We start from the raw sequence: 13,205 nt of genomic DNA, 5'->3' as shown, positions 1-13,205 counted from the left end.
TCGTCGTTGGTTCATCAGTGGTTGATTTAGTTAGGATGAGAATCCTATTAGTGCAAAATTCATATAACTATCTTGCAAAGTAGGGCTAAGGCTTTTACTTTGTCCATGTGTGCCCTGATGGATGTTAGCTGTGCCCCGTTGACTCTCTTGAATGGTTATGTTCATAAGCTGTGTCTGCACTTTAAAGTTTCTTTAAAGTGATGCAAGATATAAAAGACATTTGGAAGAAATTTTAATGTACAGGCCTCTTAGATTTCTGTGATTTTTTTTCTAGTCTTTTACAATAATCTCATTCACTATCAATTTGCAATAATGACTTTTGCCATGCTGTCTTTAAAATGTTTACGTAGCAATCACCTGTATTTTCATATAAACAACAAATCTCTTTATAAAAATTCATACTTTAGTAGTTTACACAATATGTAATTGAATTTAGTAATTATTTTTCAGAAATACAACCAGAATAAAGAGTAGGTAACCAAATATAAGTGACTTGTGATCATCATATCACTGACCTGGTGGGAGATAAGTTTCTAGCATGCTGGAGAGACAAGGACAATAGCACTGGACATTCTCTGTGCCAGGGACATGACTCTATCTTTTGCAAAATGAATAGAAGCTATCAATTCCATCAGATCAGTTAGGTGAAGCTTCAGTTAAGTCTACTAGTCAATGGATTCAGGTAGCATTTATTGGGTTCTTTGCAATAATAATATTTTTTCACCCAATTAAATGTTCAGTGGCATTTCCAAGTGCATTTACTTATATTATCAGACTTTACTGGTATCCCTATGAGTGAGACCTTTTTTTCCTTTTGACAGATGAGGCAGTTTTCACACAGGTTGAAGTGACTTCCCTAAGGTCATATAGCTTGAACTTAATACGAGTGAAGGACTAGAACCCTAGTCCAGTCTGACCCAAGTTCAGGACTCTTTTTGCTCCTTAGTGCTCTCTATCCAAACCAGGCTAAATGAACTCCAAAGACCCGTTTAGCTTTACCACGCTCTGATTCTGTGATATATTAGCAATATCCTGCTTACATCATCCATTCTACAGCTACGAGCTTCTATCCCTCTATGGCTCTGTGGCCACTGGCTTGACGTGGAGGGGAGAAGGAGATTAAGTAGAGGGGCCAATTAGTTTTGGACTGGTTGGTAAATGTTTCACAACATCTTTGAGTTTGTCCCTCTCTCCTTTGATGAATGGCTCTTGCCTCTTTTTGACAGATTGATCTCGAGTGCTGGGTATTTTTCGCTCACCACATTAGCTGCCAGTTTTCCAGGCTATCCCCCCAGGACTGAGATGAGGTGAGAGGTAAGTTGTTTGTAAGTATGACTTGACTGAGCAGTGCAACCAGGCTGAACGTTCAGAAAGCCCTTCTGTGCTCGGAGCCTGCTTTCATGTCTTGGAAATCCTGATTTATTTCAGGACAGGGAAAATCCGAGCCGGCTTGCAGACTGGAAATTAAAATCTTAAAACTATGTACGAAAATCGAATATTCCAAATGGCCTGGTTTAAACATCACCCTGCCTCGTTGATCAAATGTAAAAGTTCTTGAAAAGAAGCAGGGGGATTTATGACTGGGTGTAGGACTGGGGAAAGGCTTGGCGAATATTTATGGGTAACTTCAAGGAGTTCCACTGACTGTACCTTAGTCTGCTTTTGTACCTTTAAGTTTCTGCTTTGGAGATTTCAAGCCTGCAAATGCTTATGGATTGAAAAATATTTTGGTTTGGCTGTATTCTGTGAACTTCTGAATTTTGGGGGGCAGGAGAGCATATGTATTTATTTGGACACATTTATCATACTGTACGTAAGTGTGTATGCGTGTGTTTTTGTTCCTTTCGATTTATGTCTTTGATTTTCTTGAGGACAGGGCCTCTGCTTTAACTATCTCTGTGCCCCCAGACCTCATATCGTTTTGGAAAGTGGGAGGTACCCCATAAATACTCTGCTGGTTCCTATTGTCTCACTAACTTGTGTTGAGCACCTCTTTGAGCTGGGTCCTGTGCTAATGGCTGCGGGAGGCAGACAGACAAATGGAGAGAGTAGGAGCTTTCAAAAAGAACTTTGCTTTAAAATCTTACAAGATCATAATTGAAAAGGCAATGCATAAAAATAGCTAGCCTTACAACTGAACTCTTCTTCTGCGCCCTTCAGTTACCGCTAGGGCAGGTAGGGCCACACGTGTGGCCCATTTCATATACTTATTCAGGTATATTAGGAAGAGGCGGGGAAGGCAATTTGAGTTTTGTTCTCCTTTTGGCTGCTGAAGAACAAGATGAACACGTACCATGCTGGCTGGCGGATGGGTTGGTAACAGGAATGTAAAAAGGCCATCAGTAAACTCTAGAACAGTTACAGGTATTTCCACGTAAGTTATCTTATTTAATCCTTGTAATGTTTCATAGGATTGGCATTATTACTCACAGGTATTAAAATACTGTTCTTCTTAGAAGCCTTTCTACCGTTTCAGTCTGTCAGACACTCCTCATATTCAGGAGCCCGCTCCAATGACCACTCCTCTGTGATTCCTTTTCCTGGCCAGATTCACAGGCTCCTTCTTTTCTGCTCCCTTAAGGCTTTGTGTATTCCTCCAACTCGGCAGGAAGCAATGGCATCGCATGAGGAGCCCTGCTGTCTGTCGGACTGCAGGCTCCCCAAAGCTGTCCCTCCCCTGTCCCACAGATATCGCTTTCACCCATCTGTTTGCTCAGCCTGGGACTCCCGGCGCCTTCCCTGCCACCTTTGCTGCCTTTCCATTCCCCATCAATGAGCCACCACGTCCTCTGCATTTACCCCTGCCCCCCCACCCCATGCTTCCTAACTCCTCTGGCCTGCACTGCAGTCACTGCAGTGACTTTCCAGGCTTTCTTTCCAGGCTCTGGGGACAGCCCTCTTCCTCCCTAGGCCATTGCTCCCACTCTGGTGGCTCATGTCATTGCCCTGTGGTCCAGTAACCATTCAGTAAATTCCCACTGCAGTGAAAATAAGCCCGAAGATTGGAAGGCCACTTACAGGACCCCACGTGACCCAGCTCCTCCCCCAACCCCAGCCCCCTCTTGTATCCTTACCCTCTGTTGTCAAAGAGCTTAGCCTTTTCTTTGCCAAGCGCTTTTCTTTCTCCTTTTTTTTTTTTTTTAAAGTTTATTTACTTATTTTGAGAAAGAGAGAGAGAGAGCGTGCACTGGTAAGGGGAAGAGAGAGGAGGGGAGAGAGAGGGAATCCTAAGCAGGTTCTGCAGTGTCACTGCAGAGCCCTGCATGGGGGTTGAACTCACGAACCAGGAGATCCTGACCTGAGCCGCAATCAAAAGTCGGAAGCTTAACTGACCTAGCCAGCCAGGTGTCCTGCCAAGTGCTTTTCCGCCTCGCGCTCCTGCCTCTGCCTAGAATGGTCTCTCTGCCCAAGCTAGCTCCTGCTTGCCCTTGAGGTCTTAGCTCAAATGTGGCATGCACGGAGCGGGCTTTACTGAGTGTCTGATTTTCAGAGGATGATATTTCTTTTCCTTTATGGCGTCCTTCAGAAATTACATGTATGTGTGTATGTATTTGCTTAATGCCTACCTCCTCTCCTGGAAGTCAAGACTTGTGGGGACGAGATACATCCGTTCGATTTTTTTCACTGTTTCAATCCAGTACTAAGTTAGTGCCTGAGAGTACAGGGGGCATTTACTAAATATTTAATAAAAATCAAATAAATGAATAGGTGGATAAAAACAAAAGTCTTAAAATATGACTATCACCGCAGTACTATTGAACGGGCCCCTTATTTTTGTTTAGTGTCTGTCTCCCGAGTAAAGGTAACCAAAACATGTTTTTTAAAATTCCCACTGGGCGGGGGCGCCTGGGTGGCACAGTCGGTTAAGCGTCAGACTTCAGCCAGGTCACGATCTCGCGGTCCGGGAGTTCGAGCCCCGTGTCGGGCTCTGGGCTGATGGCTCAGAGCCTGGAGCCTGTTTCCGATTCTGTGTCTCCCTCTCTCTCTGCCCCTCCCCCGTTCATGCTCTGTCTCTCTCTGTCCCAAAAATAAATAAACGTTGAAAAAAAAAAATTTAAAATTCCCACTGGGCGGGGGGGGGGGGGGGCACCTGGGTGGCTCAGTTGTTAAGCGTCTGACGTTGGCTCAGGTTATGACTTCACAGTATGTGGGTTCGAGCTGCACATTGGGCTCTGTGCTGACAGGTCAGAGCCTGGAGCCTGCTTTGGATTCTCTTTCTCCCTCTCTCTCTGCCCCTCCCCTGCTCTCTCTCTCTCTCTCAAAAATGAATAAATATTACAAAAATAAATAAAAATTCCCATTGGTTGTAAATTTCCTTTGATTCTCACCCCCCCCCCCACCCAACCGCATTTGGAAGGTGCCAACTGCCCCATTTATGAGAAGCATCCATCTGAAAATGTCCCACCTCCCATCCATGCACCTGTTAGTGGTCTTTCCCTGCACTTACCTGCCCCCCCACCCCCATCCCAAATGGCGGCAGGGCTCTTCACTTTGGTGAGGGCTGTTGAGCAAGCCATTTTAGCCGCATTTCATAATGAGGAGACTGAGGCAAAGAGGAAATGAAATCACGTGGCTGAGCTAAACCAGGGCCCCCAAGGCATGTGTCGGAGAAGATGGATGAAATGGCCAGGGAAGGTGGAGAGGGATTCAAACCACGCGCCTCACCCAGGCTGGCGGCGAGGCCTATGGCAGGTAACCACACTCAGAATCCTGCACTTGGTTTGAAGGGCCCTGGTGTTCTGAGAAGGGAGCCCAGACACTGCCAGCTTCGTGCCAAGAAAGAAGTTCTCACTCGGAATGTTTTCCCGACAACATTTTTTATTTGAAAGAAACCTAGCCAAATGAAAACACACGTGCATTTCTCTGCCTGTATCTATATTTCTTTTGTATTCTTGACCACCCTGACAGTATAGTCTTTATTTTGAGGAGATTTTTAAATAATTTCCCTGTAAATCATTCATCTTCTTGTCCTGAGGTAGACTGAATTTTCACCTTTTCCAGCCAGTCTTAATGTAGCAGAAAGTCGGAGGTGCTGCTGTGCCTTTAGGTGCTGGGGCAGAGAGCAGAGTTGGAGCAGGTGGGCCGAGCCAATAAAGTACAGCTGGGAAACCGGAAATGGCAGAGAAATTTCCCCAAGTTGCCCTGTGCTGGAGCCTGGCCATACTCTCCTGTGAAACCTGGCCAGTCTCTGGTTTCCTTCCCACTTCCCTCCTGGGCTTGAGACGCTGGTCCCATCTTGGACCTTCCTTGTTCCCTGTTGTAGTCCCTCTTTGCCCACATTGAATGCTGCCTCCCACGTAGAGGTCAGGGTCATCACTGAGCTCATTCCTCCTTCTTGCACTGGCTAAAGAGCATCAGATTTACAACGGTGCCCTCCCCCATCTCCACCGTGAGTGCTCCCTTTTGCAAGGAATGCAGGACAGAGAGCTGTCTGAAGGTAAGCAAGACATCTTTCGTGGTCCTGAAAAGTCCAGGATAACTCTTTCTGACTTGCTTTCTGTTTATTTCATTGTGCCAAACACGAGTCTATGGAATCCACTTGTGACTTGAGTTCCAGAGTCAACTGGAGTGCTCAATATCATCCTCTTTATACAATCAAGCTAGTTCGGACTTCACAATAATCCATAGAGCTTTCGTTCACTCCTCAAGTAAATAATTTCAGGATTACTTGGTGCTGGTCATTCTACCAGGCACTGCTCACAACCTGGGATGCTGTGTTCACGGTATTGTACATCTGCTTCCTGTCCTTGCTTTTAGCTCTAGAGACGGTGAAGGTAGAAACTTTCTTTCTGAAGATGCCACATGGTCGTTTCCTAGTGAACGCACTATGGATTGAGTTAATTTTTTCTCTGGATTAAAGGAGTGTCATGGAGGGGCGCCTGGGTGGCGCAGTCGGTTAAGCGTCCGACTTCAGCCAGGTCACGATCTCGCGGTCCGTGAGTTCGAGCCCCGCGTCAGGCTCTGGGCTGATGGCTCGGAGCCTGGAGCCTGTTTCCGATTCTGTGTCTCCCTCTCTCTCTGCGCCTCCCCCGTTCATGCTTTGTCTGTCTCTGTCCCAAAAATAAAAAAAATTAAAAAAAATAAATAAATAAATAAAGGAGTGTCATGGAGATGGGCCTGAGGGGTCCCTGTTTTACCATTTGATCATACCTGATCTCCTAGGAGATATGTTCACAGCATCGTCACGATGACCATTACCACCACTGGCACCTCCTTCACTGCAACGACCACCATTATGTGCACCGTCGTCACCGTCCCTGTTGTCATCATCGCCACCATCATGGCCATGCTGTCACTACCAACATGGCCACCATCATCACCATGAATGTATATATAATAATGATTATAGTAATAACAAAACAAGAGAGAGAGAGAGAGAGAGAGAGAGAGAGAGAGAGAGAGAGAGAATCCCAAGCAGGCTGCATGCTCAGAATGGAGCCCAATGTGGGGCTCGATCCTACAACCTGGATCATGACCTGAGCCGAAATCAAGAGTCAGACGCTTAACCAACTGAGCCACCCAGGTGTCCCTGGGACAGCTTTCTCCTATAACTTCAGTTCTTTCCTAGTTCTAGAAACCGTTCCCTCCTCTTTCGTCTTCTGACCTAAATAGCAACAGCTCGGAGCTGTGGCTAGATGTTGTATGTTATCTCCTGGCACTCCCTTCAGTCCTGCTCACACCTCTGAGAGGAGTCCTGTAATTAAATACTTTTCAGTTATCTCTGGGTATGCGACCTGTTTCCTGCCTAGGCCCTGAATGATGTGATACAATACAAAATGTAATATGTAATTCCTGAAAACAGGAATGGAGGAAGAAAAAGAAGGGAAAAAAAAATGAAAGAAAGAAGAAAGGAAAGGCAGGGGAATAAACTCAGATTTCGAACACCAAAATAAGATCACTATTGTAATTTTGGTGCATTTACCTTCAGTTTTTTGTTTTCTATGCAGTTGTTAATGTAGCTGTTCCTGTGGTATACCTGTATTTATGCTTCCTAGTTTCTTCACTTTATTACATTCTTCTATCATTTTTTATCATTGCTTTGTTCTCATGACTATTATTTTTAATGACTGGATAATATTCTGTGGAGACTTCTTTTATTTTTTTCCTTGGTTACAAATGATGCATTTTCCATATTTCAGTTGTACTTAAATAAATTCCCTGAAGTATGATTTTTGGGTCAAAGGAAATGAATAGTTTTTGACTTGCAATATTATTCCCAAATTTCAAATCAAGGGATTTTATTTTAGAAGTTAGTATCAACTTCGGTTCTTAAAGGGGAGATGTAAAATGCTTGTATTTCCTTTTATAATTGGTTTTGTGTCATATGGTGTTTGCTTTCATGTATTTTTTTCTTGGTATTTCTCCATCATTTTTTTTCAAATGTCAGATTCAGCACTAAGCTAGCTTTTATGACTTGTAAGGTGAACGTTCTTGTTTCTTACTCTAATAGTGCCTTTCCTAAATTTTTTTGCAGTCTAAATGCATGTTGGTGATATTTGGTTCACCATGGGCTTTTGTTGCATTAATTTTTACTTTTTGAAATATTGCTTTACAGTGTTATTTTTATCTTGATAACTGGGTGTTTGGGCATCCTGTTAGAGTTTGCTCCTGAGGCGAGTGTCTCACTCTTCTTACCCTCATCCTGGCCCTGGGGCTCACGTCTTATTCATTTTGGCACCTCTAGTCCTTAGCATGGCGTCAGCACCTGGAAGGCGTATGGTACCTCTTGTTTGCTTGTTGATGTGATTTATTATGCTATGTCTTACATATGGAGCATTTTGAAAGAGGAACTCTCTAGCTGATTGGCATGAATCACTTCCCTGTCCATAGAAACAGACTTTCCCATGCCCTCGGCTGCCCACTGTCTGGGTAAATGAAGCATTTCTGAAATGAAGGCTTTTGTAAATGTGCCTGAGAGCACTCTGTTTGATTATCCATTTCATTATGATTGCTTTCCCTTACACAAATACTATCTAAATATTATGGTGAGAAATAAAAACAAAACAAAAATACTGGAAGATGAAAAAGGAAAACCAACAATCCACTCTTCTTTCTCCAGGATTAAGCGTGGAGCAAAAGTATAAAACAATTACAGTTTCATCTAATTGAGTGCAGCTGTGAAAATACCCTAGCACACTGGGATACCGGTGTCCCCTTCATCCCGCCCTATGAACATCTTGATATCTGGGTTTGTTTCACTTTAGCCCAAGGCAAGGTGTATGTAGGAAGAATGAAACCATGCCTACTGGTTGGGGGAAAGGGATATATCTTTTCATAATAGTCAAACTGGAGCTTAAGCCCATGGGATTCGATTATTTCGAGGTTCTGATTTCCAGAACTCCCTCGTCAAGAGGAAAAGGGCCATCAGGTGTTCAAATAGACTAGTGAAGGTCAAAGCAATGGTCTGCTTTCTAGGCTTCCTCTCCTTTCTGGGGGATGGGAACTTTATGTTTGTTGGTCAGTGTGTGTCAGATACTTGAAATTTGTTGTGGTTTCACAGCACGTGGATGGCGTAGTTGGTTAAGCGTCTGACTCTTGGTTTCGGCTCAGGTCATGATCTCATGGCTCATGGGATCAAGCCCTGAATCAGGCTTCACGCCGACAGTGCAGGGCCTGTTTGGGTTTCTCTCTCTCTCTGCCCCTCCCCTGCTCGTGCTCCTTCTCTCTTAAAAAAAATAAGTAAACTTAAAAAAAATTGTTGTGATTTCATTTTATCCTTGGAAATATGTGTTTTATCTGCATTCTGTAGATGAAGAGATAAGGCTTTAGACTGGTTGATGGCTGAAGGCTAAATACCTTCTCAAATGAATGGTGTGGAATTTGGGATTTGGACCTGCATGGCTTGACTCTGAAGTCCATGATTTTTCTATGACATTATGCTCCATAACCCACTATTATCCACAGGGCCCCTTGGAATCCAGCCTCTCTACCTTTTCCCCATACTTTTGTCTCTTACCCACGTTCTAAATCTCCAACTTCCCCTCTACTGGTATGCTCTCAGCTGCCCCATTCTCTTTGCTCGTCATCGGCCTCTCTCAGCAGTGGCCTCCCTTCTAGTCTGAGATTCTGTTTTATAGCCATGGATATTTAAGACAGAGAGATATCACCAGAAAGAACCTCTACAAAGGGAGGAGCACATTAATCTTGTTTTTTCGTAATATCCCAGCACTCTAGAAGAGTACTTGGTAAATAAGGTGCCAAATAACAATGCACTAAATATACCAATTTTCAAAAACACACACAAGGACCTTGAATCTTCAAATTTTATTTAGTTAAAAAAATGTTTTTTAAGTTTATTTATTTTAAGAGAGAGAATGAGAGTGCAAGTAGGAAAGAGGCAGAGAGAGAGAATCCCAGGCAGAATTTGTGCTGTCAGTGAGGAGCCCAACACGGGTCTCCATCTCATGAACTGTGAGATCATGACCTGAGCCGAAATCAAGAGTCTGATGCTTAATCAACCCCAGGTGCCCCTAAAATTTTATTTGATGAATTGTTATATCAACATCATAAATTACATTTTTACTATAATGCTTGTTAGTGTTTTCTTAGATTCTGATGGTATATTAGTTAATAGAGTCTTGGTTTTTCAGCTGCTACAGTGTTTCTTTAAAAAATACAATAGGATCACCTGGGTGGCTCAGTCAGTTGAACGTTTGACTCAACTTCAGCTCAGGTCATGATCCCAATGTTGTGGGATCAAGCTGTGCATTAGGCTCTGCTCTGAGTGTGGAACCTGCTTGGAATTCTCTCTGTCTCTCTCTCTCTCTCTCTCTCTCTTTCTCAAAAAATTTTTAAAATACACTAAAAAGTTAAAAATACCGTATTATCCAATAATTCCACCTCTGGGTATTTATCTGAAGGAAATGTAAAAACTAACTCAGAAAGATACCTGCAATTCCATGTTCACTGCAGCATTATTCATAATAGCCAAGACATGGAAACAACCCAAGTGTCCCGTGACAGATGAATGGATAAAGAAAATGTGGTACGTATGTGTGTACACACACACACACACACACACACACACCATAGAATACTGTTCAGCCATAAAAAAGAAACTCCTGCCATTTGCAACAACATGGAGTGACCTTGAGGGCATTATGCTAAGTGAAATAAGTCAGATAGAGGGAGACAAATACTATGTTTATATGTAGAATCTAAATAACCCCCTCCCCCAAACAAACACACAAAACCTCTGAGATCATAGGTACAGAGAATAGATTGGTGGTTACCAGAGGTGGGAGGTGGAGGGTAGGCAAAAGGTAAAGGGGGTCAACAGGTAGAAACTTCTAGGTATAAAATAAATAAGTCCTGGGGTTGTAGTGTTCAGCTTAGTGACTATAGTTAATAATGCTGTATTGAATATTTGGAAGTTGCTGAGATCTTAAAAGTTCTCACCATAAGAACAAAAATGTGTAATTATGTATAGTGATAGATGTTACCGTGACTTATTGTGGTGATCATTTCACAATATATACATATATTGAATCATTATGTTGTATACCTGAAACTTCTATAATGTATGTCATCTACATCTCAATGAAAGAAAGAAGACCCTTCCTGATGGGATTATGGGTAAAGGCAGCAGCCACCTGGGGTGACTGTGATAAAGGCACTGTTACACCCACAAAGCAGTGCTTGTTCCATAAGAGCACCGGAGGACCCCTATTTGGCCTCTACTGAAAGCAGTTCTGGGAGATCATAGTAAGCAAATGAGTTTGTGGGGGAAATGATAGAGAAGCAAACTTCTGCTTACTGTGAGAAAGAGCTTTGCAGCAACTAGAGCTTGCCCAAAGATGGAATGGGCCAATATAGAGAGCATTGAGCTTCCTGTCTTCAAAATTATTTAAGGAAAGCCCACATAGACATTTGTTAGGATACCTAGAGTCCCTAGCTCGTGGGTTCAAAGAATCCCCTCACCCCCAAAATACAAAAAAAAGTAGACAGGTGAAGAAAGAAAACTTAAAAAAAAAATGTTTATTTATTTGTTTAGAGACAGAGAGAGACAGAGAGAGAGAGAGAGAGAGAATGCACACAAACAGGGGAGAGGCAGAGAGAAAGAGAATCCTAAGCAGGCTCTGTGCTGTTAGCGTGCAGCTGGACACATGGGGCTCGATCTCACAAACTGTGAGATCATGACCTGAGCTGGTCAAGAGTCAGATGCTTAACTGATTGTTTAAAAAGGATTGGTCCCGTGGATCTTGTCTCTATTGGGACTTAGCATCTGTGTGAGGTCTGGCATGGACCACTGAGTCTAAAGCTCTGAATTTGGAATCAGAAGTCCTGGATTCTTCACAAAACACTGGCCAGCTGTTTGACCTTGGACAAGTCCCTGAGCCTGACTTTTCTCTTACTTTAAAATGAGATAATTGGGACACCTGAAGAATATCCCGGGTTTCTTTGAACTGTAAAATTGTTCATCTGTGGTAGTGTGTGCTTATAATTAAGGAGAATTGATACTCTCAGAGAGGGTCTGTATCAGCTTTGGGAGATAATAATGTAAAACAGCCTCCTGCCAATGGATTCCCTTCACACACATCTCAGAGCCAGGTCAGTGGTGGTGGTGGCTATTCCCATCTCTTCATGCCCGAGAGACTCCTTGAACAGAGCCTTGCATCTTCTGTCCTAGGGACGTGTTTGTGTGGAAGCGTGACTTGTGGGCTTTGAACCAAGCCCAAAGGAATGTTTCAGGTTTGCTCTTGGCAAAGTCCTTCTTTCCTTGCTCCCTAATGAAGGATTGGAAGGCTAAGAGAGGCCTCACGTGGCTCTTCTTGGCTGTTGCCTCCCTCTTTAAACAATGGCTGGATGCGTTCTGTAGGAAGAAAAGGAAACATATGGATTGAATTTCCCCCAAGTGCACTGTGGCCCAGGAGTAGATTGGAGGCCGGGTGTGGGGGTGAGCAGAGAGGAAGGCTTTGGCACAGCACACCGGGGAACTTTGTGAAACCTGGGTCCCATGAGAAGTGGTGGGGTGGGGACAGGGGGTCAATAACTAGCTGTGGCCAGGTGTGCTCCAAACTGGCTGTAGTGGGACAGCCCTTTATCGGGGACCTTGGGAAATGGAGGAGTAAGTGGAATGATATTATAATGGGAAAAGGGGCAGGTGTGGTTGTCAAGTCAGGCAGAGGCATCCAAAGTTTCTGGAGAGTCCTTAAGGGTCTGAATGTCGAGGGATCCTTCCTGAGGAAGCCAGGTCTGGCTGTATCCCATGCCTTGTACAATGGGATTGAATGTTTGGAATTTAGTTAAGTTTAATCACAAAAGCATTAGACCATGTGTGTGAATCCTACATCTACTTAGGACTTATCAAATGGAGAGTCATGATGAGGCCTCTCTCGTTGGCATTGTAGATACATTTGCAGATGGCAGGTTGGACAGCAAGAAGGGGAGAATTTGGGTCATTGAGGAGTTAGAAGTGCATCTGTGTGCTTTTGTACATATTGTGCTTCCATTTATAAAGACTTCTCATCCTTCTCTCTCTTTGCAACCGATCATGCCTGCCCCTTCCATGCCTGAGCTTCCTGCCATGGTACCCACACTAGCAAGATTATGATCCCCAGGATGGACAAGACATGTAAACCTCCCTGGCCACGTGAACACGAGGTTTGGGAATAATCTCTACCTTTACATGTGCATCCCTTATTCCAGATACCCATAAGCACGGTGTTATGCTCTCTCTCAATATTTGAAGTTTAGTTATTTTGAGAGAGAGAGAAAGACAGAAAATCCCAAGTGGGCTCTGTGCTAACATGAACTCATGAACCATGAAATCATGACCTGACCTGAAATCAACAGTTGGACACTAAACCCACTGAGCCACCCAGGCGGCCTCTTGATTCTGAGCCTGGGTGCTTGTTTCTGTCCTACTGGTTGAGAGTGAAATTCTAAAAACTGAGTAGTTGTCTGTTGGCCTGATGCTGTCTCAGTACTCATCACTCCTTTCCCGTGGGGAACCTTATGCCTGACTTCTGTCATCTATTTTATTTTATTATTTTATTAAAAATGTTTATTTATTTTGAGAGTGAGAGAGAGTGGGAGGGGGCAGAGAGAGAGAGAGAGAGAGAGATAAACGAGAGAATTCCAAGCAGGCTCCACACTGTCAGCATGGAGCCTGATGCAGGGCTCAAACTCACGAACCTTGAGATCATGACCTGAGCCAAGATTAAGAGTTAGACGCTTAACCAACTGAACCTCCAGGTGCCCCC

The 13,205-nt window shown here is 43.7% G+C and overlaps 1 long non-coding RNA gene across 1 annotated transcript in view; it reads left to right on the top strand.

The window, feature by feature from the left end:
• Positions 1–1,116: 1,116 nt before the first annotated feature.
• Positions 1,117–13,205, top strand: part of LOC147578040 (uncharacterized) — a 244,607-nt gene continuing 232,518 nt past the window's right edge. The window contains exon 1 of the long non-coding RNA XR_015254728.1: positions 1,117–1,314. This is a non-coding gene — a long non-coding RNA (uncharacterized LOC147578040). The remainder of the gene's footprint in view (positions 1,315–13,205) is intronic.

The sequence above is a fragment of the Puma concolor genome, chromosome C1 (genome assembly GCF_028749965.1).
Source record: "Puma concolor isolate L17-30 chromosome C1, mPumCon1.1.hap2, whole genome shotgun sequence".
Lineage (NCBI taxonomy): Eukaryota > Metazoa > Chordata > Mammalia > Carnivora > Felidae > Puma > Puma concolor.
Note: the sequence above shows the minus strand (reverse complement) of the source record. Positions and strands in the feature narration are given on the sequence as shown.